This window comes from Coffea eugenioides, unplaced genomic scaffold (assembly GCF_003713205.1).
Source record: "Coffea eugenioides isolate CCC68of unplaced genomic scaffold, Ceug_1.0 ScVebR1_1196;HRSCAF=2011, whole genome shotgun sequence".
NCBI classification, from domain to species: Eukaryota; Viridiplantae; Streptophyta; class Magnoliopsida; order Gentianales; family Rubiaceae; genus Coffea; species Coffea eugenioides.
The window spans coordinates 1-25,279 of record NW_020861580.1 but is presented as its reverse complement, the minus strand read 5'-3'; the positions used below and the strand labels follow the sequence as shown (position 1 = coordinate 25,279).

Here is a 25,279-nt window from a genome sequence, read left to right as displayed (position 1 = left end):
TAGTCAAAGATTAAGAAAGGTTAGGACAATAATGGAGCCATGTGGCAAAACCCTAGCCATGTATCTTGTTTGACCAAAGGATTAGAGGAATTTTAAACCAACTTTGCTTCATTTTCCTCCAAAATTTCGTCCACCTTAAGGGCTTCCAAGGGAAGGAAGAAAACTCCATCTTCTTGCTATGACAACCTTAGCTTGATCTTGAACAAAAACCAAAAGAGAAAGATCTAGAGTTTGTGAGAAAATTTCCTTCAATCTTTGAGGTTGTTTCAAGCCTAAAGCTTCTATTGTGGTGGTTTGTTTGGTGACCAAAGCAACTTGTAAGTAAGGTATGTAATCTTTAAAATTTGGGTTTATGATGTTATATCATCTACTTGAGGTTGAAATGGTGAAAACAACTTGTTATGGTTGAATTTGGGGTTAGTTTCTTGAGTTAATCAAGTAATGGTTAGGTTTACTAATATGCATACCAAGTGTTTGATGAAATGTCTAACCCTTATTCATGTGTGTTTATGAAGTATTGATATGTTTTAAACCCCTATTTAGTTGGATCTAATACTTGGTATGTGCAAGGAATGAAAATAACAAGAAGAGTAGAAGTTAGAAATTTTTTAAAGTGTGCTGACCGAAACTTTTTAAGCTTGCTGCCCGGTTTTTCCTTGATATTTTCATGCACATTTTGGCTACAAATGTGAGTATTATATGTTGGGTTATGTGTGTGGAGGTTGTCTACAAAAAAATTAGCCAATTTGGTTGAATAAATTTTGAGTTATAAACAAAGGAGGAAAACTGGACTAGGTCCAGAAATTTTCTGTCCAGCCATCTTGTTAAGGTCATAACGTGTTACTCACTGATCAGAATTGAGTGCCGTTTATGGCAATTGAAAGTAGACTCTTAGAGCTTTAAAACGGTACAAAGCTCATTTTCTGGTTCATCCCGAGCGATCCGTGGCGAGTCTGGAAAGTTGGCTGTCCGGGAAGTACTGTTCATCCGAGACAGTCCAGAAAGTTCATTTGGTTTCTTAATTTTGAGCCACTTATGTTGGGATTTTGGAAATGGTTTCTTCTAGACAAATTTAGCCTTATGAACCTAGTTTCCAATGCAACTGACGGAACCAAATTCTGACTTTCCCACAATGAGCAATGACCGTTTTCCCGAGGCTGGCCGGGCGAGACAGTTTAACCCGTAATGAAGCCTTTGAGCTGTAGTGAAACTTTTCTTTTGCCAAACTTTCATGTACATACTAGACTTGTTTTCCATGAACTTTTGTGACGACCCCACCTCCCCCTAAGGCGTACCAGAGGGTTCGGCGGGCCGCCTGCCCAGCTCTCGCCGGGACTCATTCGTTCGCTACAGTCCTCAATTAAAAATTGAAATAAATCACAAGAATAAATAGGGCATTGATCCAAACTTAAAGCGGAACTTATATACATTGCCAACCCAAAAGAGAATATAAACATCAAATATACAAGGGTTCTCAATCCTTCATACGTCCAGCCCGTGCCAAGCACTAGGCAAGAACCACTACAAAAGAAACAAAAGAAACAAAACTAGATTGGCTAGTCTATCTCAAGCTCACGTCCTCGCTCGCCTTCCCCTGTAAGGAAAACAAAACTAAAGGGATGAGCTAAAAGCCCAGTGAGGTTCCGAACACATAATCAGATAATCAATCCAATACATTAAACATGGAGTATCAATAATTCAAGAAACATTTTCAATGGAAAGCGATAGTAACACATTCATTAAAAAGGATACGGCTCACAATGAGCAATTCGTTATTTCGTTCATTCGTTCTCCTGACATTTCCCCTTATTCCTCCAATCATTTGAAACTGCATTTTTCGTTTATCAATAACCCTCGTTCGATCGTTCGTTCATTCATTCATTCATTCACCCCCGTCCTGGCCGTTGGCCAGTCTCCACCAACCTACAGGGTAATACTCGAGTATACCAAACGTTCACCCAAGTCCCTAATCGCCCGACCGAGTCCGCTTCTGGCTCGAGACGACCGGTAACAAGGGGCAATGGCCAGTTCAGCCTAAAAGGCTTACATTCATGCGCAAGTAACATTTCAATCATTAAATCCTTGAAAATTGCACAGTTATTTAGGTCGAGTGCGATAAAGTACACGCTCGCCTAGGAAGCTCATTTTGGAAATCATTAAAAGCACTTAACACATTAGCAAATGATAACAACAAGCCATAGAATCAAATAAGGAACACTCACCTAGAAATGCAAAATATCGCGCAAAATATCCTTCCGGATATTACCCTTAATCACCAATGAAACCTAAGGTTGAACAAGAGAACATATTACAGTTTATCGAGCAAAACATTTAAGGGAAACAAAGAAACCCGACTAATTAGGAGTAAAACGTGTAAAGATGACTTTCAAGTAAGAAGAGGGTTGTTTGAACCCAAGGATGAAAAATCATGTTTTAAAATGGAAACTCGGTCATGGCATTGGCCAAACAAAAGTATACAAGTTCAAATAGAAACCTAGCCCTCGGGCGAAAATTTGGGCAGCACGCCCTTTGTGTTTACCTAATTTTCCAGCCATTTTGGCTTCATTATTTTTCTTCAACCACAACCCAACATCACACATAAGCAATTCAAGTCAAGAGCCATTCCATAGGCTCACAATATCATAAGAATAAGAAATACAGTAATAACGAGTGCAGAAATTCAATTTAGCAAAAGACAGATTTGACGTATGAATGCGGAAATAACTTATCCGAGGCTACGCTTATCGGATTAAGACGAAACCTATGCCGTTTCGAAGCTAAGACTCAGGGCTACAATGTTCTTGAAGGTCACTTAGTCCAGTTTCTAATGTAACTTGGTCAAATTCTCGAATTACTAAACCAGAAACCAATTCGTCGGCTGTTTAATCGCGTTACACTGTAATGGACATAACTCAGTCTACACAAGTCCGAATCAGGTGTTCTTAGAGGCATTTTACAGCTAATACCGAACACTACAACTTTCATGTTTTGTCCCAGAGCTAAACCAGAATGGATCCTGGTCAAAAATCGTGATAAACTGGACTTAACTGAAGAAACGGACTGCTGGGAAATACTTAAAACAGTAGGGGTATTTTGGACTTTTCACGTCCTACGTTGCTCCGATTGAGCTGAAATTTTGTAGGCACCTATAAAATACCATTATCTACAACTTTCATGTTTTATTCCAAGCCAAATTCGGCCTCTAACTAGGTGATACAGAAACGGGCAGAACTGAATTTTCAAGTTCCTGAAATCTGGAAATTCTTGAAATCAAATGCTAATTGCTTTATTTTTGGCTTGCTTCACCATCTTAACTTCCCATATTAAACTTTAAACATCAAAGCCCCAAATTTTAAGCACTAGAAAAATCATAGGAAAACTGTAAAAATTCCAATAAAATGGAAAATCATGATCCAAGCCTCTATTTCACTACATACATCAATAATTCAACCATATGTGACATATTTAGCAACTAATCACGCATTTAATCGAAGAATCAAGGTTCTAGCATGTATACCTTTTCAAGAAAACTAGAAACAAGTGTTCAAGGCCTTTGTTCCTCAAGAAAATTACACCGGTAGGTAGCCTTTGTGCTAGATAACAACTTAATCGGAGTAGATTTGCGCGAATAGAAGAAACTTTTCAAGATTTGGAGAAGAAATGAAGGAGAATGAGATGAACTCTCTTTGTCTCTCTCTCTCTCTCTCTTATTTCGGCCAAGGAGAAGAAAAATGAAGAAGGATGAGCTAAGTTTGTAAGATAAGAAAGCAAGAAGATTAGGATTAATTTGGACCACAAGTTTAGGCAACACTTGGCTTGATTTCCACCACAAAATTTTCTCTTTCTTCCTTGCTATTTTAGTCCACAAATTTCGGTCAAGAGGTCATCATGAGAGAGGAGATATTTTGCTCCATTAGTAATAAACTTGTATGGCAAGAAAGGGGTGGTCAAGTGGTGGTTCAATCGGTAGTGCGCGGGACCCGCCGGATCGCGCCGTTTTTCTTAAAAACTCACGTACTAGGTTTTTCACTTCCCATTCACTAACCTTATACCATTGCCACTAGTCACATCTTATTTTTCACTTAAAAGTCACTTTTAAATCCCCAAATTAATTCTTACTCTGTACCGAAAATTCATCCGGCTAAAAATCGCGAAAACCCTAATTTCGCTCCAAACTTGAAACCGAAGCGTAAAACCCTATTTTCTAGGTTTATTTACACTTAGTGTGAAATATTTGGGTAGTGGCCTTTGATAAGTAATAATTTTCAAATAAAAGGGTATTTTTGAGAAAAATACAAGGAATTTGCGAGTCCTCACATTCTCTCCCCCTTAAAAGAATTTCGACCTCGAAATTCATACCTTCAGTTGCCTCAGACAAGTCCGGAACTTGTCGGTTGTCTAAAGCATAAACCTTTGCCGGTCCGCTAGTTCGTTTCCCTCCTTCATTCACTTGTGATTTAGCTCCATCCAGTTGCAGAGTATTGCTTTCACGTGACTGTCTCCTCGGACAGTTGCTAACTTGATGATCGCCACTTCCGCAGATTAAACATTTCCGTCCCTTTCTCCAACAATCGCTTTCGACATGATTTGCCTTTCCACAGTACCCACAGACCACGTGAGAAGCCATCTTTTGGCTTTCTTGAAAACTTTTCCCAAATCTGATTTGGCTTTCTTTTGTAGATCCTTCACCTATCGCCCCTAATGTCCATGGTGGGTGGGACAAAAAGTTCACTTTTTGCACTTTGGAAGGGACTCTCGCTTCACTTAATTCCTCCACTACACTACTCGATGCACTCTTTTTCTGGGTCTGGGAAGCTTTTATCTGTGCCTTTGCAGTCTCGATTCTTTGAGCTTTCTCAAAGGCCTCCGTAAACGTATTCACTTGTACTGCCGCTAGTGCTTCTTGGAGTTCCAAATTTAATCCTTGTAGAAATCGTCTTACTCTTCGCCGTTCTGTGGCCACCAATTCAGAAGCAAACTTGGATAGTTTCGTAAATTTCGTTTCATATTCGGCTACGCTTAACGTTCCCTGGCGTAGTCCAATAAACTCTTCCTCTCTCCTCTCTTGAACTAAAGGAGGAAGGTATTTCTCGTTAAATTCCCTTATGAAATTCGTCCATGTCCATACAGTCTGTTCTCTTTCCCACTTGGTTCTAATTACATTCCACCATGCCCGGGCCGGTCCCTCAAATTGAAACACTGCGAAGTTCACCTGCCTCTGTTCAGTGTAATTCAAAGCTGTGAATATATTCACCATGGCCTCTAGCCACTGTTCAGCGATATCCGGATCAGGCCCTCCAGCGAATTTTGGAGGTGCAAACTTCTGAAACCGCTCCAGAGCCTTATCCTCACCCGTCTCAGGGTTCCTGGGTTGATTTACGGGTATTTGATTTTGTTGATCTACTAATCTTGCCAAGATATCCGTCATTTGTTGCATTGCCGTCGCCATTTGGTCTCCGGTTGCATCTCTCGGTCCTTGTTCTTGTTCAGCGAACGTTTCCCTTTCTGCTCTAGGTTCTGGGGTCCGTTTAGTTCCACGGCCTCGACCACGTCCCTGACTACGTCTCCCATCCATATTTTTCCTTCCCTCTTTTTTTTCCAAAAGTAGTTTAATGAATAAATGCAATAAGGTGACTCAAAAGTAACCAAAATTGAGGCACCAAGTACACAAGTAAACATATATGAACATAGCACTCCACATATCAAGAAAATAGATGATCAATTACCCAAGTACGTATCAAGTCAGGTAAATATTCATATGCTCAAATACACCAATGAATGTCATGTAATAAGAATATATAAGCGAATCAAACGAGGAGATGATGTGTCGTTCCAGTCTTAGCTAAGGTAACCCCGTCCGGTCCCTCACGTCACTTACTATTCATACCAGATACCCCTTAACCTCTTGTGCTCATTCTAGTCAGACAAAGCCTGTTCATGTTCCCAAAATACAAGTCTCAAGTATTTAGCAGCACCTCAACTATAGAGTACTCAGGCACGAGAATCCGAAATAAGATAATTCACATCTCGAGCTGCAGTCTCAAGAGTAAACTATCTACAATCGGAATTCCTACCTGACATACCTATCTATGGTCTTCAGATACCATGAGAAAGATTTAAGGCCTATAACATTCGCAATTCATAGCTTCACTTAGTCCCTCATACTTTTTCACCACTTAGTCCAGGGTCACTCCACGTAGAAACCACGCGAAGCAGCTATAAGTTTTATCCCTCAATCGCTTAACTTTCAAGTCCAATCAAATCCCACAGTCCGGTATCCTAATCTTTAATCTAGGATACACTACAGAAATCTGAAGCCTAAGCTCTGATACCACTTGTGACGACCCCACCTCCCCCTAAGGCGTACCAGAGGGTTCGGCGGGCCGCCTGCCCAGCTCTCGCCGGGACTCAGTCGTTCGCTACAGTCCTCAATTAAAATTGAAATAAATCACAAGAATAAATAGGGCATTGATCCAAACTTAAAGCGGAACTTATATACATTGCCAACCCAAAAGAGAATATAAACATCAAATATACAAGGGTTCTCAATCCTTCATACGTCCAGCCCGTGCCAAGCACTAGGCAAGAACCACTACAAAAGAAACAAAAGAAACAAAACTAGATTGGCTAGTCTATCTCAAGCTCACGTCCTCGCTCGCCTTCCCCTGTAAGGAAAACAAAACTAAAGGGATGAGCTAAAAGCCCAGTGAGGTTCCGAACACATAATCAGATAATCAATCCAATACATTAAACATGGAGTATCAATAATTCAAGAAACATTTTCAATGGAAAGCGATAGTAACACATTCATTAAAAAGGATACGGCTCACAAGGAGCAATTCGTTATTTCGTTCATTCGTTCTCCTGACATTTCCCCTTATTCCTCCAATCATTTGAAACTGCATTTTTCGTTTATCAATAACCCTCGTTCGATCGTTCGTTCATTCATTCATTCATTCACCCCCGTCCTGGCCGTTGGCCAGTCTCCACCAACCTACAGGGTAATACTCGAGTATACCAAACGTTCACCCAAGTCCCTAATCGCCCGACCGAGTCCGCTTCTGGCTCGAGACGACCGGTAACAAGGGGCAATGGCCAGTTCAGCCTAAAAGGCTTACATTCATGCGCAAGTAACATTTCAATCATTAAATCCTTGAAAATTGCACTGTTATTTAGGTCGAGTGCGATAAAGTACACACTCGCCTAGGAAGCTCATTTTGGAAATCATTAAAAGCACTTAACACATTAGCAAATGATAACAACAAGCCATAGAATCAAATAAGGAACACTCACCTAGAAATGCAAAATATCGCGCAAAATATCCTTCCGGATATTACCCTTAATCACCAATGAAACCTAAGGTTGAACAAGAGAACATATTACAGTTTATCGAGCAAAACATTTAAGGGAAACAAAGAAACCCGACTAATTAGGAGTAAAACGTGTAAAGATGACTTTCAAGTAAGAAGAGGGTTGTTTGAACCCAAGGATGAAAAATCATGTTTTAAAATGGAAACTCGGTCATGGCATTGGCCAAATCGGGCGAAAATTTGGGCAGCACGCCCTTTGTGTTTACCTAATTTTCCAGCCATTTTGGCTTCATTATTTTTCTTCAACCACAACCCAACATCACACATAAGCAATTCAAGTCAAGAGCCATTCCATAGGCTCACAATATCATAAGAATAAGAAATACAGTAATAACGAGTGCAGAAATTCAATTTAGCAAAAGACAGATTTGACGTATGAATGCGGAAATAACTTATCCGAGGCTACGCTTATCGGATTAAGATGAAACCTATGCCGTTTCGAAGCTAAGACTCAGGGCTACAATGTTCTTGAAGGTCACTTAGTCCAGTTTCTAATGTAACTTGGTCAAATTCTCGAATTACTAAACCAGAAACCAATTCGTCGGCTGTTTAATCGCGTTACACTGTAATGGACATAACTCAGTCTACACAAGTCCGAATCAGGTGTTCTTAGAGGCATTTTACAGCTAATACCGAAAACTACAACTTTCATGTTTTGTCCCAGAGCTAAATCAGAATGGATCCTGGTCAAAAATCGTTATAAACTGGACTTAACTGAAGAAACGGACTGCTGGGAAATACTTAAAACAGTAGGGGTATTTTGGACTTTTCACGTCCTACGTTGCTCCGATTGAGCTGAAATTTTGTAGGCACCTATAAAATACCATTCTCTAAAATTTCATGTTTTATTCCAAGCCAAATTCGGCCTCTAACTAGGTGATACAGAAACGGGCAGAACTGAATTTTCAAGTTCCTGAAATCTGGAAATTCTTGAAATCAAATGCTAATTGCTTTATTTTTGGCTTGCTTCACCATCTTAACTTCCCATATTAAACTTTAAACATCAAAGCCCCAAATTTTAAGCACTAGAAAAATCATAGGAAAACTGTAAAAATTCCAATAAAATGGAAAATCATGATCCAAGCCTCTATTTCACTACATACATCAATAATTCAACCATATGTGACATATTTAGCAACTAATCACGCATTTAATCGAAGAATCAAGGTTCTAGCATGTATACCTTTTCAAGAAAACTAGAAACAAGTGTTCAAGGCCTTTGTTCCTCAAGAAAATTACACCGGTAGGTAGCCTTTGTGCTAGATAACAACTTAATCGGAGTAGATTTGCGCGAATAGAAGAAACTTTTCAAGATTTGGAGAAGAAATGAAGGAGAATGAGATGAACTCTCTTTGTCTCTCTCTCTCTCTCTCTTATTTCGGCCAAGGAGAAGAAAAATGAAGAAGGATGAGCTAAGTTTGTAAGATAAGAAAGCAAGAAGATTAGGATTAATTTGGACCACAAGTTTAGGCAACACTTGGCTTGATTTCCACCACAAAATTTTCTCTTTCTTCCTTGCTATTTTAGTCCACAAATTTCGGTCAAGAGGTCATCATGAGAGAGGAGATATTTTGCTCCATTAGTAATAAACTTGTATGGCAAGAAAGTGGGGGTCAAGTGGTGGTTCAATCGGTAGTGCGCGGGACCTGCCGGATCGCGCCGTTTTTCTTAAAAACTCACGTACTAGGTTTTTCACTTCCCATTCACTAACCTTATACCATTGCCACTAGTCACATCTTATTTTTCACTTAAAAGTCACTTTTAAATCCCCAAATTAATTCTTACTCTGTACCGAAAATTCATCCGGCTAAAAATCGCGAAAACCCTAATTTCGCTCCAAACTTGAAACCGAAGCGTAAAACCCTATTTTCTAGGTTTATTTACACTTAGTGTGAAATATTTGGGTAGTGGCCTTTGATAAGTAATAATTTTCAAATAAAAGGGTATTTTTGAGAAAAATACAAGGAATTTGCGAGTCCTCACATTCTCTCCCCCTTAAAAGAATTTCGACCTCGAAATTCATACCTTCAGTTGCCTCAGACAAGTCCGGAACTTGTCGGTTGTCTAAAGCATAAACCTTTGCCGGTCCGCTAGTTCGTTTCCCTCCTTCATTCACTTGTGATTTAGCTCCATCCAGTTGCAGAGTATTGCTTTCACGTGACTGTCTCCTCGGACAGTTGCTAACTTGATGATCGCCACTTCCGCAGATTAAACATTTCCGTCCCTTTCTCCAACAATCGCTTTCGACATGATTTGCCTTTCCACAGTACCCACAGACCACGTGAGAAGCCATCTTTTGGCTTTCTTGAAAACTTTTCCCAGATCTGATTTGGCTTTCTTTTGTAGATCCTTCACCTATCGCCCCTAATGTCCATGGTGGGTGGGACAAAAAGTTCACTTTTTGCACTTTGGAAGGGACTCTCGCTTCACTTAATTCCTCCACTACACTACTCGATGCACTCTTTTTCTGGGTCTGGGAAGCTTTTATCTGTGCCTTTGCAGTCTCGATTCTTTGAGCTTTCTCAAAGGCCTCCGTAAACGTATTCACTTGTACTGCCGCTAGTGCTTCTTGGAGTTCCAAATTTAATCCTTGTAGAAATCGTCTTACTCTTCGCCGTTCTGTGGCCACCAATTCAGAAGCAAACTTGGATAGTTTCGTAAATTTCGTTTCATATTCGGCTACGCTTAACGTTCCCTGGCGTAGTCCAATAAACTCTTCCTCTCTCCTCTCTTGAACTAAAGGAGGAAGGTATTTCTCGTTAAATTCCCTTATGAAATTCGTCCATGTCCATACAGTCTGTTCTCTTTCCCACTTGGTTCTAATTACATTCCACCATGCCCGGGCCGGTCCCTCAAATTGAAACACTGCGAAGTTCACCTGCCTCTGTTCAGTGTAATTCAAAGCTGTGAATATATTCACCATGGCCTCTAGCCACTGTTCAGCGATATCCGGATCAGGCCCTCCAGCGAATTTTGGAGGTGCAAACTTCTGAAACCGCTCCAGAGCCTTATCCTCACCCGTCTCAGGGTTCCTGGGTTGATTTACGGGTATTTGATTTTGTTGATCTACTAATCTTGCCAAGATATCCGTCATTTGTTGCATTGCCGTCGCCATTTGGTCTCCGGTTGCATCTCTCGGTCCTTGTTCTTGTTCAGCGAACGTTTCCCTTTCTGCTCTAGGTTCTGGGGTCCGTTTAGTTCCACGGCCTCGACCACGTCCCTGACTACGTCTCCCATCCATATTTTTCCTTCCCTCTTTTTTTTCCAAAAGTAGTTTAATGAATAAATGCAATAAGGTGACTCAAAAGTAACCAAAATTGAGGCACCAAGTACACAAGTAAACATATATGAACATAGCACTCCACATATCAAGAAAATAGATGATCAATTACCCAAGTACGTATCAAGTCAGGTAAATATTCATATGCTCAAATACACCAATGAATGTCATGTAATAAGAATATATAAGCGAATCAAACGAGGAGATGATGTGTCGTTCCAGTCTTAGCTAAGGTAACCCCGTCCGGTCCCTCACGTCACTTACTATTCACACCAGATACCCCTTAACCTCTTGTGCTCATTCTAGTCAGACAAAGCCTGTTCATGTTCCCAAAATACAAGTCTCAAGTATTTAGCAGCACCTCAACTATAGAGTACTCAGGCACGAGAATCCGAAATAAGATAATTCACATCTCGAGCTGCAGTCTCAAGAGTAAACTATCTACAATCGGAATTCCTACCTGACATACCTATCTATGGTCTTCAGATACCATGAGAAAGATTTAAGGCCTATAACATTCGCAATTCATAGCTTCACTTAGTCCCTCATACTTTTTCACCACTTAGTCCAGGGTCACTCCACGTAGAAACCACGCGAAGCAGCTATAAGTTTTATCCCTCAATCGCTTAACTTTCAAGTCCAATCAAATCCCACAGTCCGGTATCCTAATCTTTAATCTAGGATACACTACAGAGATCTGAAGCCTAAGCTCTGATACCACTTGTGACGACCCCACCTCCCCTAAGGCGTACCAGAGGGTTCGGCGGGCCGCCTGCCCAGCTCTCGCCGGGACTCATTCGTTCGCTACAGTCCTCAATTAAAAATTGAAATAAATCACAAGAATAAATAGGGCATTGATCCAAACTTAAAGCGGAACTTATATACATTGCCAACCCAAAAGAGAATATAAACATCAAATATACAAGGGTTCTCAATCCTTCATACGTCCAGCCCGTGCCAAGCACTAGGCAAGAACCACTACAAAAGAAACAAAAGAAACAAAACTAGATTGGCTAGTCTATCTCAAGCTCACGTCCTCGCTCGCCTTCCCCTGTAAGGAAAACAAAACTAAAGGGATGAGCTAAAAGCCCAGTGAGGTTCCGAACACATAATCAGATAATCAATCCAATACATTAAACATGGAGTATCAATAATTCAAGAAACATTTTCAATGGAAAGCGATAGTAACACATTCATTAAAAGGATACGGCTCACAAGGAGCAATTCGTTATTTCGTTCATTCGTTCTCCTGACATTTCCCCTTATTCCTCCAATCATTTGAAACTGCATTTTTCGTTTATCAATAACCCTCGTTCGATCGTTCGTTCATTCATTCATTCATTCACCCCCGTCCTGGCCGTTGGCCAGTCTCCACCAACCTACAGGGTAATACTCGAGTATACCAAACGTTCACCCAAGTCCCTAATCGCCCGACCGAGTCCGCTTCTGGCTCGAGACGACCGGTAACAAGGGGCAATGGCCAGTTCAGCCTAAAAGGCTTACATTCATGCGCAAGTAACATTTCAATCATTAAATCCTTGAAAATTGCACAGTTATTTAGGTCGAGTGCGATAAAGTACACACTCGCCTAGGAAGCTCATTTTGGAAATCATTAAAAGCACTTAACACATTAGCAAATGATAACAACAAGCCATAGAATCAAATAAGGAACACTCACCTAGAAATGCAAAATATCGCGCAAAATATCCTTCCGGATATTACCCTTAATCACCAATGAAACCTAAGGTTGAACAAGAGAACATATTACAGTTTATCGAGCAAAACATTTAAGGGAAACAAAGAAACCCGACTAATTAGGAGTAAAACGTGTAAAGATGACTTTCAAGTAAGAAGAGGGTTGTTTGAACCCAAGGATGAAAAATCATGTTTTAAAATGGAAACTCGGTCATGGCATTGGCCAAATCGGGCGAAAATTTGGGCAGCACGCCCTTTGTGTTTACCTAATTTTCCAGCCATTTTGGCTTCATTATTTTTCTTCAACCACAACCCAACATCACACATAAGCAATTCAAGTCAAGAGCCATTCCATAGGCTCACAATATCATAAGAATAAGAAATACAGTAATAACGAGTGCAGAAATTCAATTTAGCAAAAGACAGATTTGACGTATGAATGCGGAAATAACTTATCCGAGGCTACGCTTATCGGATTAAGACGAAACCTATGCCGTTTCGAAGCTAAGACTCAGGGCTACAATGTTCTTGAAGGTCACTTAGTCCAGTTTCTAATGTAACTTGGTCAAATTCTCGAATTACTAAACCAGAAACCAATTCGTCGGCTGTTTAATCGCGTTACACTGTAATGGACATAACTCAGTCTACACAAGTCCGAATCAGGTGTTCTTAGAGGCATTTTACAGCTAATACCGAACACTACAACTTTCATGTTTTGTCCCAGAGCTAAATCAGAATGGATCCTGGTCAAAAATCGTGATAAACTGGACTTAACTGAAGAAACGGACTGCTGGGAAATACTTAAAACAGTAGGGGTATTTTGGACTTTTCACGTCCTACGTTGCTCCGATTGAGCTGAAATTTTGTAGGCACCTATAAAATACCATTCTCTACAACTTTCATGTTTTATTCCAAGCCAAATTCGGCCTCTAACTAGGTGATACAGAAACGGGCAGAACTGAATTTTCAAGTTCCTGAAATCTGGAAATTCTTGAAATCAAATGCTAATTGCTTTATTTTTGGCTTGCTTCACCATCTTAACTTCCCATATTAAACTTTAAACATCAAAGCCCCAAATTTTAAGCACTAGAAAAATCATAGGAAAACTGTAAAAATTCCAATAAAATGGAAAATCATGATCCAAGCCTCTATTTCACTACATACATCAATAATTCAACCATATGTGACATATTTAGCAACTAATCACGCATTTAATCGAAGAATCAAGGTTCTAGCATGTATACCTTTTCAAGAAAACTAGAAACAAGTGTTCAAGGCCTTTGTTCCTCAAGAAAATTACACCGGTAGGTAGCCTTTGTGCTAGATAACAACTTAATCGGAGTAGATTTGCGCGAATAGAAGAAACTTTTCAAGATTTGGAGAAGAAATGAAGGAGAATGAGATGAACTCTCTTTGTCTCTCTCTCTCTCTCTCTTATTTCGGCCAAGGAGAAGAAAAATGAAGAAGGATGAGCTAAGTTTGTAAGATAAGAAAGCAAGAAGATTAGGATTAATTTGGACCACAAGTTTAGGCAACACTTGGCTTGATTTCCACCACAAAATTTTCTCTTTCTTCCTTGCTATTTTAGTCCACAAATTTCGGTCAAGAGGTCATCATGAGAGAGGAGATATTTTGCTCCATTAGTAATAAACTTGTATGGCAAGAAAGGGGTGGTCAAGTGGTGGTTCAATCGGTAGTGCGCGGGACCCGCCGGATCGCGCCGTTTTTCTTAAAAACTCACGTACTAGGTTTTTCACTTCCCATTCACTAACCTTATACCATTGCCACTAGTCACATCTTATTTTTCACTTAAAAGTCACTTTTAAATCCCCAAATTAATTCTTACTCTGTACCGAAAATTCATCCGGCTAAAAATCGCGAAAACCCTAATTTCGCTCCAAACTTGAAACCGAAGCGTAAAACCCTATTTTCTAGGTTTATTTACACTTAGTGTGAAATATTTGGGTAGTGGCCTTTGATAAGTAATAATTTTCAAATAAAAGGGTATTTTTGAGAAAAATACAAGGAATTTGCGAGTCCTCACAACTTTCACCGTGGTTTAGACCCTATTTGCATGCCGGATTAAGTAGCTTAAGCTACTCACTTGGCCTCTTAATGAACCTATACTTTAGTAGGGAACGAATCCAATTATTAATGTTTTCACTCGTTGACCTAGGTTTGGGCAACGACGGTGATCGTAACTGAGACGTTTGACGTCGATTATTACTTTTGCTTGACAGGTGAGTGTTCCACTACCTGCTACTTGTTATGAGAAATATTCGTGTACTTGAAAGTATTGAATTGTTATTGTTTGAGCCAAAACTGTTTTAATTAAAATTGAGGCGAGTGTGTACTTTATCGCACTCGACCTTTCTTATTTTTTCTTTTCACTGAGGCTCTACTTACTGAATGAATTAACATGAAATGAGATATTGCTATACATGACTGTGCTTAAGTTGCGTGGATGACATTCCACCAACTACTGTTACTGTTCGGGTACCCAACCTCATAGGTGAGTCGGTTGTATCGAGCCAGCAAGGGCTTGGTCGAGAAGGCCGATAAACCTTGAGGACTGTTTACTGTTCACTGGAAATTGAATCTTGCTTGGAGGTCCCTGGTGAAGCATAGCCGCTGTGCTTGCTTGTTGTGTTGTCCAGCACCACCAGTGATAAAATCCTCGGCTTGATACTGTTTCATTGGAATCCTTGAGCATTGGAAACTCGGATTCCTGGTATACTCGAGTATTACCAAACTACTGTTTATGGAGTGCGGGCCCGGTGGGGGGTTGTTTGGTGGATGGAGACTGGTGAAAGTGGTGTTCTACGGACCTATATACTGTTACAAGTGTTGACGGAGTGTCAACAGGAGGCAATTATGATCAAGCTCAAGTGGACCTTTGGCTTTTGAAAGCCACCCGTATCCTTGAATTGAACTGTTATTTTACTGTACGGTGTTTAGTTGGCTATTTTGTGATTTTATGTGGCTATGTGTTTACTTGTTTACCTGGAACCTCACTGGGCTTTAGCTCACTCCATTCCCTTTGTTTTCCTTAACAGATCGGGAAGGGATTTGATCGAGGGCTTTCTTAGCTTTATTTTGCCGTTCTTGCGTTTTGAGGTTGTAACTTTCGTTTAAGCAGACTTGTAAGCTTAAATTCTTAAGGGTGATTTATATTATGTAATTTTGAGTGAAGCGTGGTAAGTTGGCATACGATGATATATGTACTAAGCTGAATTGTTGAATTAGTGATTATGTTTGAGTTAGTGTTTCAATCCCCTGCTTTGTCAAATGTTACATTCGTTTCATTGATGATATTAGTAGTTTGAACGACTGAGTCCTGGCGAGAGTTGGGCAGGCAGTCCGTTGATACCCTGGGGTTTGCCCTAGGGAGAGGTGGGGCTGTCACAGTTGGTATCAGAGCTTAGGCTTCAGATCTTTGTAGAGTATCCTAGACATAAAAGCTCAGGATGCTGGACTGTGGGATTGGTTTGAAAGTTAAGTGATCACTGGAAGGAAAAAAAAAATTTTGAGCCTAGGTTTGAATTGGTTTGGGCGAGTTAGGAATTTTCGACTTGAGGATTATATTTGATTATTTTCCCTTAAGAGTACTTAAGTTTATCTACACTTTGTGTAGGCTGGATGAATCTGGCGGCCCTAGTAATAGACCGGTTGGCGAGCCATCCCGTGGGGACTTACCGATGATTAAGTATCAAATCAGACCCGGAGGCCTAGAGCCTATTGGGGCTTATCTAATCACTACAAGTGGTGTGAGTGTCTGCAAAATTTACCTATTCTAATGGAGTAGTGTTGGCCGTTGTGAAGGAGCGAAAGTTGCTTGCCCGGGACAATGCTAGGTTTAAAGCTGAAGTCAATCAACTAAAGGAAACTACTAAAATGCAAGCCGATCGAATTAAGGAGCACAGGTATGATATGGTTGAAGGCCATCAAAGGATTGGTAAATCTTTGTATGTAACTTGGAGAAGCTCAGGAACGCGTTTAGGGGGCAATAAAAGTGAGGAATAGAGTCGAGTCAAACCTGAATGTTTGTGATGACCTGTTTGGGGACTTCAGTAGACTTAAGTGGTGAAGTCTCTAACATTGGAGACGAGGCAAGTGTTGACCTTGCCTAGACCGGAGGAGGGTCAGCTAGTCCAGCTACACCTCTAGGCTACTACTTTGGATGATTTTGACTACTATACATAGAAAGGATAAGGGATGTGGTGACTCGGTGGTTGTACAATTTTCTTTTGACTACTTGCACTGGATTTTTCCTTGACATGACTGTATGACTGTATTTGTATCTGTGAGTCTCGTACCTGATACTTTTGGTCTAGTTATCTTACAAACAACTACTATGAGCCTTGGAATGTATAATACTTTGACTTTGACTGTGACTGTGAATTGGACTGTGACTGTTACGGTGACTTTGACCTCGACTTTATTACGACATTGGCATTTAATTGCTTTATATTTTCACTCGCTTATTGTGACTCCGATTTCATTTTATTTGACTTTTGTAAAGGAATAATCATCTATCATGTACCAACACGTACTTACCCATTGGTTAAAATACTTGGACCCTAGACCAGTGAGTAATAAAGGAGAATAGGTCCAGGACCAAGAAGAGGAATAAAGGTTTGTAGTCAATTAGAACCAGGGACCCGGAGGTGGAGTAGGGGATCAGGTAGCTACAGCTATCAATCGTATGACCGATCTACTGTTTACTGGCCATTCGGTTGACCAACAAGGTCAAACAACGGGTAACTAGTAAAGGAACCTTGAAGTAAGTTAAGATAGAGTCCTAAATCAGTTCCAAAAGTTCACACCTCCTAAATTTCTTGGAGAACTAGATCCCGAAATTGCCGAGAACTGGTTTGAAAGAATGGAAGATATTTTACTGCTTCGCGTGGTCTCTGCGCGAAGTGAGCTTGGGGCCAAGTGGTGTTATTGTTTCGATTATGTGAGTCAGTGGAAAGGACTAGGTGCTCTTTTTGGGCGTAAGCTATGAATCATGACTGTTATAAGCGTAAACCCTTTATCAGGATACTTGGGAGGAATAGATATGTACGTCGGGTAGGAATCTGTAATATGGGTGATTTACTCTTAGGACCGGCCGGCTCGAGTTGTGAATTACCTTATTGTGGATTCTTGTACTTGAGTACCAAAAAGTGGAGAGCCCTAGAATAAGGGTCTGTATCTTGATTGCACTTGAGACAAGTTTTAATGGCAAAAGTCAAGGCGCGAAAGATCCTAATATTTGACCTAGTTATTGGACTGATTGAGGGAATAAATCTCGGAAGCTATCATGGACTAATCTCAAAATAGTCTGACAGGGTTTCTATAGATGGTGGATTATACTGTACGTCGAGAAATTTGCACTGAAGATCTGTTTCCTTCACCCATGACTGTGAAGACATGATAAGTGTTTATTTCGAATGTGGGGCGGTTTGATTACAACTATATGGATATTTCTACTCCTCTTGTGACATTCTTTCCTATGCTTCCTTGACACCTATCCACTAATGTCTAAGTATGGACTTGACTCGATTATGATCGTGGCGAGATCGTGAGTTTTGGAATTATGCATGGGAATTTGAGAAAAGAATTGGATTCTATACCTGTATGCAAGAGATTGAGATAGGAGGTATAAGTTCCGACACATAAAGTACGCTTTAGGGTTGCTATGTGCATAAGTGATAAGGATACTCTCGTATTGAAATTCCCGAATAAGAATGAGTGGCATTGTATTCTGAGCTATTAGCCTACCTGTATTCTATTATCTTGTCTATCTCACTTGAGGATAGCTACGTTTAATTCCTTGTGGTAGGATCGGAGGAGAATGAATTTAAAAATTATATGACTAGAGTTTCCAATTGTAATTAGTTACTTACTTTGCTCCTTTGATTTACTGGCAAGCTACTATCGAGATAAGTGAATTAGTGAGATGACAAATGTGACTGATCTGCATAAGAAAATAGAGGTTATTAAAAAAGAAATAGAGTTCCAAAAGAGATGAACTGAGTACTGGGAAAGATGATGGGAACCAAAATACCTAGAGAACATTGAACTATTGCATCAGAACATACGATTGAAAGGAAATATGAAGGGGTTCCAGAAGAGGTACAGAATAAGTTTGTACCAGTACATTTGCCAAGTTGAATAGCCATTAATGAGGTTTTTGCCTGGATAAGTTATAATCATTGGACTATGCATAGTGATATTTTTATATAGCAAGATGTATTCCCTTAGGAACAGTGGACTTGGTACCTGCTGTTTTAATAAGTGCTATGAAATATTTGTGGTGGTGCAATATTGGATCCTTATCCCTGAGTTTATTGCCCTACTTTGGTCTTTGAGTTAAAAATTTATCGTTTGTCGCTCGAAGGGAAGAAATGATTTAATGTACAGAGTGTATGGGTTAAAGAGCTAGCAAGAATAGTAACCATGTTGTAACTCTTCTTTCTATCGAGATTAAGGTTTGCGTCACATTTTTCACCTTGACTAAATCAACAATTTGACCGAATTGTCTTCATCTTCCCTCTTACTTGGCCGAACCAAGAGAGAAGAGAAACCAAAGAGAGACCTCCAACTCCAACCTCAATTTTGTACTTGAATCTGAAGTTACTCCATGGAAATGTTAACTAAGAAAGATTTCAAGGTATTGGTGGAGCGATTTTTGAGGAAGAAGCCCTGGATTTCCATCTTTCTTGAGGTTACAAGGTAACTTTGGCTAGCAATTTTCCTCTACTACCAATATAGGAAAACTAGTGGATTAAGGTAGTACTTTTGGCAGCTTTATGGAAAATTTCATGGGTTGAACTAGTGTTATGGTAATTTATGGTTTTATGGTGAATTTTCTACCACACGTCATGCTTAAGTACTGACCATGGTCTGATAGCTTTGTTATGACTTGCCTAAAGAAAATTCAAGCTTGTGATTAAGAATTTCAGCTTCGGGTTTCATTTTGCTAAACTTGAGTAGAGACGGTTATATGCTTGATGTAGTGAGTTGTGGGCTTGATATTTATATGCTTGAGTTGAAGCTATTTCATGGGAAGAATGAAGCCTTGAATGGGCTAGGAAAAGTTAGTAAACACAAAGGATGTGCCGCTGAAAATTTTTTCCGCAGGGAACCTTGGAAGGTTTTACAGAATTTGTTATATCTTGATGTAGAAAAGTCAAAATTGAGTTTTATTATGTTTGAAACTAGATTCAGAGTATCTCTCAATTTCCATGAATATCTATGATTTTTCAAAGTTGATTGAAACTGTATACATGTTCTGTCTGTTACTGGGTGAAGCAGCAACTTTAGGTTGGAATTTGACCGACTCGTGGATTGGATCTTACAATGGTACCTTCTAGAAAGTTGTAACAATTTGAATCCATATTCCGACGGTATAAAGTTTTTTAAGTTTTGGACATAAGAAGCTCGAGATAAGATTTTCAAATGAGATCACGCAAAACTAAAAAAATTTCTATTTTTCCTAGGATTATTCCTACTTACATTCCCAACTTTAGGATTGGAGTTGGTAAACTATTTTGAGGTTGGTTTATGAGTAGAAACGAGACTTAAATGAAAGGAAAATGAGTTCTTCAAACCACCTTAGGTCGGACAGTTTACAACTTTGCATTTTGAACGTCTTTTCTACTTTCTCTAAACGTTTGGCTATAAGTGATACTTTTCTGCTCTAAATGACTTTTGCAACATTGATTAGTAAGGACATAAGGATTATTCTTCGATGGGAACAAGCTAGTATTATATTTCGATAGGTTATACAACTATGAAACTTGTAAATTGAAACATGTTCTAAATAAAGATTTGTAGCTTCAATTCCTACATAATATGGCTTTGTATTGCTGGTCTTACTAAAGCATGCGCTCACAGGACTCGAGAGAGTTAAAAAGGATATTCATCGAAAATATTTTGAACTACTCAGTAATCAAGCTGAGAATCTCGAGGGCGAAATTCTTTAAGGGGGAGAGAGTGTGAGAACCCTCATTTTTAAAATACAATTTCCCCAAACTACATGCCTTGCACCAAGATTTAAACCACCTCTTATATGCCCTGGCATTATATTTCACAATGTGTTACAACAAATCCCTTGTATTGACCCTCACTTTAAAACACAATTTTCTTACTTACATGCCTTATTATAAGATCTAGACCATTTAATATATGCCCTTACAAATTATTTTCTATGTGTTATAATAATTTCCATGCATTTCATTTCAATTCATTTTACTTGAAGTAAAATATTTCCTTGAGCTAGGTTGTAAATAATTCACCACTTGTAATTGTCCAAGTGTTCTTTTATTAGTGGTAGAGACTTTATGTGAGAGATTAGAGGTGTTGAATAATTATTGGTGCATTTGGAAAGGTTAAGAATGGCATTAGTCAAAGATTAAGAAAGGTTAGGACAATAATGGAGCCATGTGGCAAAACCCTAGCCATGTATCTTGTTTGACCAAAGGATTAGAGGAATTTTAAACCAACTTTGCTTCATTTTCCTCCAAAATTTCGTCCACCTTAAGGGCTTCCAAGGGAAGGAAGAAAACTCCATCTTCTTGCTATGACAACCTTAGTTTGATCTTGAACAAAAACCAAAAGAGAAAGATCTAGAGTTTGTGAGAAAATTTCCTTCAATCTTTGAGGTTGTTTCAAGCCTAAAGCTTCTATTGTGGTGGTTTGTTTGGTGACCAAAGCAACTTGTAAGTAAGGTATGTAATCTTTAAAATTTGGGTTTATGATGTTATATCATCTACTTGAGGTTGAAATGGTGAAAACAACTTGTTATGGTTGAATTTGGGGTTAGTTTCTTGAGTTAATCAAGTAATGGTTAGGTTTACTAATATGCATACCAAGTGTTTGATGAAATGTCTAACCCTTATTCATGTGTGTTTATGAAGTATTGATATGTTTTAAACCCCTATTTAGTTGGATCTAATACTTGGTATGTGCAAGGAATGAAAATAACAAGAAGAGTAGAAGTTAGAAATTTTTTAAAGTGTGCTGACCGAAACTTTTTAAGCTTGCTGCCCGGTTTTTCCTTGATATTTTCATGCACATTTTGGCTACAAATGTGAGTATTATATGTTGGGTTATGTGTGTGGAGGTTGTCTACAAAAAAATTAGCCAATTTGGTTGAATAAATTTTGAGTTATAAACAAAGGAGGAAAACTGGACTAGGTCCAGAAATTTTCTGTCCAGCCATCTTGTTAAGGTCATAACGTGTTACTCACTGATCAGAATTGAGTGCCGTTTATGGCAATTGAAAGTAGACTCTTAGAGCTTTAAAACGGTACAAAGCTCATTTTCTGGTTCATCCCGAGCGATCCGTGGCGAGTCTGGAAAGTTGGCTGTCCGGGAAGTACTGTTCATCCGAGACAGTCCAGAAAGTTCATTTGGTTTCTTAATTTTGAGCCACTTATGTTGGGATTTTGGAAATGGTTTCTTCTAGACAAATTTAGCCTTATGAACCTAGTTTCCAATGCAACTAACGGAACCAAATTCTGACTTTCCCACAATGAGCAATGACCGTTTCCCCGAGGCTGGCCGGGCGAGACAGTTTAACCCGTAATGAAGCCTTTGAGCTGTAGTGAAACTTTTCTTTTGCCAAACTTTCATGTACATACTAGACTTGTTTTCCATGAACTTTCACCGTGGTTTAGACCCTATTTGCATGCCGGATTAAGTAGCTTAAGCTACTCACTTGGCCTCTTAATGAACCTATACTTTAGTAGGGAACGAATCCAATTATTAATGTTTTCACTCGTTGACCTAGGTTTGGGCAACGACGGTGATCGTAACTGAGACGTTTGACGTCGATTATTACTTTTGCTTGACAGGTGAGTGTTCCACTACCTGCTACTTGTTATGAGAAATATTCGTGTACTTGAAAGTATTGAATTGTTATTGTTTGACCCAAAACTGTTTTAATTAAAATTGAGGCGAGTGTGTACTTTATCGCACTCGACCTTTCTTATTTTTTCTTTTCACTGAGGCTCTACTTACTGAATGAATTAACATGAAATGAGATATTGCTATACATGACTGTGCTTAAGTTGCGTGGATGACATTCCACCAACTACTGTTACTGTTTGGGTACCCAACCTCATAGGTGAGTCGGTTGTATCGAGCCAGCAAGGGCTTGGTCGAGAAGGCCGATAAACCTTGAGGACTGTTTACTGTTCACTGGAAATTGAATCTTGCATGGAGGTCCCTGGTGAAGCATAGCCGTTGTGCTTGCTTGTTGTGTTGTCCAGCACCACCAGTGATAAAATCCTCGGCTTGATACTGTTTCATTGGAATCCTTGAGCATTGGAAACTCGGATTCCTGGTATACTCGAGTATTACCAAACTACTGTTTATGGAGTGCGGGCCCGGTGGGGGGTTGTTTGGTGGACGGAGACTGGTGAAAGTGGTGTTCTACGGACCTATATACTGTTACAAGTGTTGACGGAGTGTCAACAGGAGGCAATTATGATCAAGCTCAAGTGGACTTTTGGCTTTTGAAAGCCACCCGTATCCTTGAATTGAACTGTGATTAAACTGTTATTTTACTGTACGGTGTTTAGTTGGCTATTTTGTGATTTTATGTGGCTATGTGTTTACTTGTTTACCTGGAACCTCACTGGGCTTTAGCTCACCCCATTCCATTTGTTTTCCTTAACAGATCGGGAAGGGATTTGATCGAGGGCTTTCTTAGCTTTATTTTGCCGTTCTTGCGTTTTGAGGTTGTAACTTTCGTTTAAGCAGACTTGTAAGCTTAAATTCTTAAGGGTGATTTATATTATGTAATTTTGAGTGAAGCGTGGTAAGTTGGCATACGATGATATATGTACTAAGCTGAATTGTTGAATTAGTGATTATGTTTGAGTTAGTGTTTCAATCCCCTGCATTGTCAAATGTTACATTCGTTTCATTGATGATATTAGTACTTTGAACGACTGAGTCCTGGCGAGAGTTGGGCAGGCAGTCCGTTGATACCCTGGGGTTTGCCCTAGGGAGAGGTGGGGCTGTCACAGTTGGTATCAGAGCTTAGGCTTCAGATCTTTGAAGAGTATCCTAGACATAAAAGCTCAGGATGCTGGACTGTGGGATTGGTTTGAAAGTTAAGTGATCACTGGAAGGAAAAAAAAAATTTTGAGCCTAGGTTTGAATTGGTTTGGGCGAGTTAGGAATTTTCGACTTGAGGATTATATTTGATTATTTTCCCTTAAGAGTACTTAAGTTTATCTACACTTTGTGTAGGCTGGATGAATCTGGCGGCCCTAGTAATAGACCGGTTGGCGAGCCATCCCGTGGGGACTTACCGATGATTTAGTATCAAATCAGACCCGGAGGCCTAGAGCCTATTGGGGCTTATCTAATCACTACAAGTGGTGTGAGTGTCTGCAAATTTTACCTATTCTAATGGTGTAGTGTTGGCCGTTGTGAAGGAGCGAAAGTTGCTTGCCCGGGACAATGCTAGGTTTAAAGCTGAAGAACTACTAAAATGCAAGCCGATCGAATTAAGGAGCACAGGTATGATATGGTTGAAGGCCATCAAAGGATTGGTAAATCTTTGTATGTAACTTGGAGAAGCTCAGGAACGCGTTTAGGGGGCAATAAAAGTGAGGAATAGAGTCGAGTCAAACCTGAATGTTTGTGATGACCTGTTTGGGGACTTCAGTAGACTTAAGTGGTGAAGTCTCTAACATTGGAGACGAGGCAAGTGTTGACCTTGCCTAGACCGGAGGAGGGTCAGCTAGTCCCGCATCAAACTAAGCCTACACCTCTAGGCTACTACTTTGGATGATTTTGACTACTATACATAGAAAGGATAAGGGATGTGGTGACTCGGTGGTTGTACAATTTTCTTTTGACTACTTGCACTGGATTTTTCCTTGATATGACTGTATGACTGTATTTGTATCTGTGAGTCTCGTACCTGATACTTTTGGTCTAGTTATCTTACAAACAACTACTATGAGCCTTGGAATGTATAATACTTTGACTTTGACTGTGACTGTGAATTGGCCTGTGACTGTTACGGTGACTTTGACCTCGACTTTATTACGACATTGGCATTTAATTGCTTTATATTTTCACTCGCTTATTGTGACTCCGATTTCATTTTATTTGACTTTTGAAAAGGAATAATCATCTATCATGTACCAACACGTACTTACCCATTGGTTAAAATACTTGGACCCTAGACCAGTGAGTAATAAAGGAGAATAGGTCCAGGACCAAGAAGAGGAATAAAGGTTTGTAGTCAATTAGAACCAGGGACCCGGAGGTGGAGTAGGGGACCAGGTAGCTACAGCTATCAATCGTATGACGGATCTACTGTTTACTGGCCATTCAGTTGACCAACAAGGTCAAACACCGGGTAACTAGTAAAGGAACCTTGAAGTAAGTGAAGATAGAGTCCTAAATCAGTTCCAAAAGTTCACACCTCCTAAATTTCTTGGATAACTAGATCCCGAAATTGCCGAGAACTGGTTTGAAAGAATGGAAGATATTTTACTGCTTCGCGTGGTCTCTGCGCGAAGTGAGCTTGGGGCCAAGTGGTGTTATTGTTTCGATTATGTGAGTCAGTGGAAAGGACTAGGTGCTCTTTTTGGGCGTAAGCTATGAATCATGAATGTTATAAGCGTAAACCCTTTATCAGGATACTTGGGAGGAATAGATATGTACGTCGGGTAGGAATCTGTAATATGGGTGATTTACTCTTAGGACCGGCCGGCTCGAGTTGTGAATTACCTTATTGTGGATTCTTGTACTTGAGTACCAAAAAGTGGAGAGCCCTAGAATAAGGGTCTGTATCTTGATTGCACTTGAGACAAGTTTTAATGGCAAAAGTCAAGGCGCGAAAGATCCTAATATTTGACCTAGTTATTGGACTGATTGAGGGAATAAATCTCGGAAGCTATCATGGACTAATCTCAAA

The 25,279-nt window shown here is 39.7% G+C and overlaps 2 long non-coding RNA genes across 2 annotated transcripts; both read left to right on the top strand.

Moving 5' to 3' along the window:
* Positions 1 to 210: 210 nt before the first annotated feature.
* LOC113755103 lies at positions 211 to 15,547 on the top strand. Its single transcript, XR_003465571.1, has 3 exons — positions 211 to 326; positions 14,522 to 14,585; positions 15,402 to 15,547. It is a non-coding gene; the product is annotated as an uncharacterized LOC113755103 (long non-coding RNA).
* A 5,394-nt stretch (positions 15,548 to 20,941) lies between these two features.
* Positions 20,942 to 23,163, top strand: LOC113755102. Its single transcript, XR_003465570.1, has 3 exons — positions 20,942 to 21,062; positions 22,127 to 22,190; positions 23,018 to 23,163. It is a non-coding gene; the product is annotated as an uncharacterized LOC113755102 (long non-coding RNA).
* Positions 23,164 to 25,279: the final 2,116 nt, after the last annotated feature.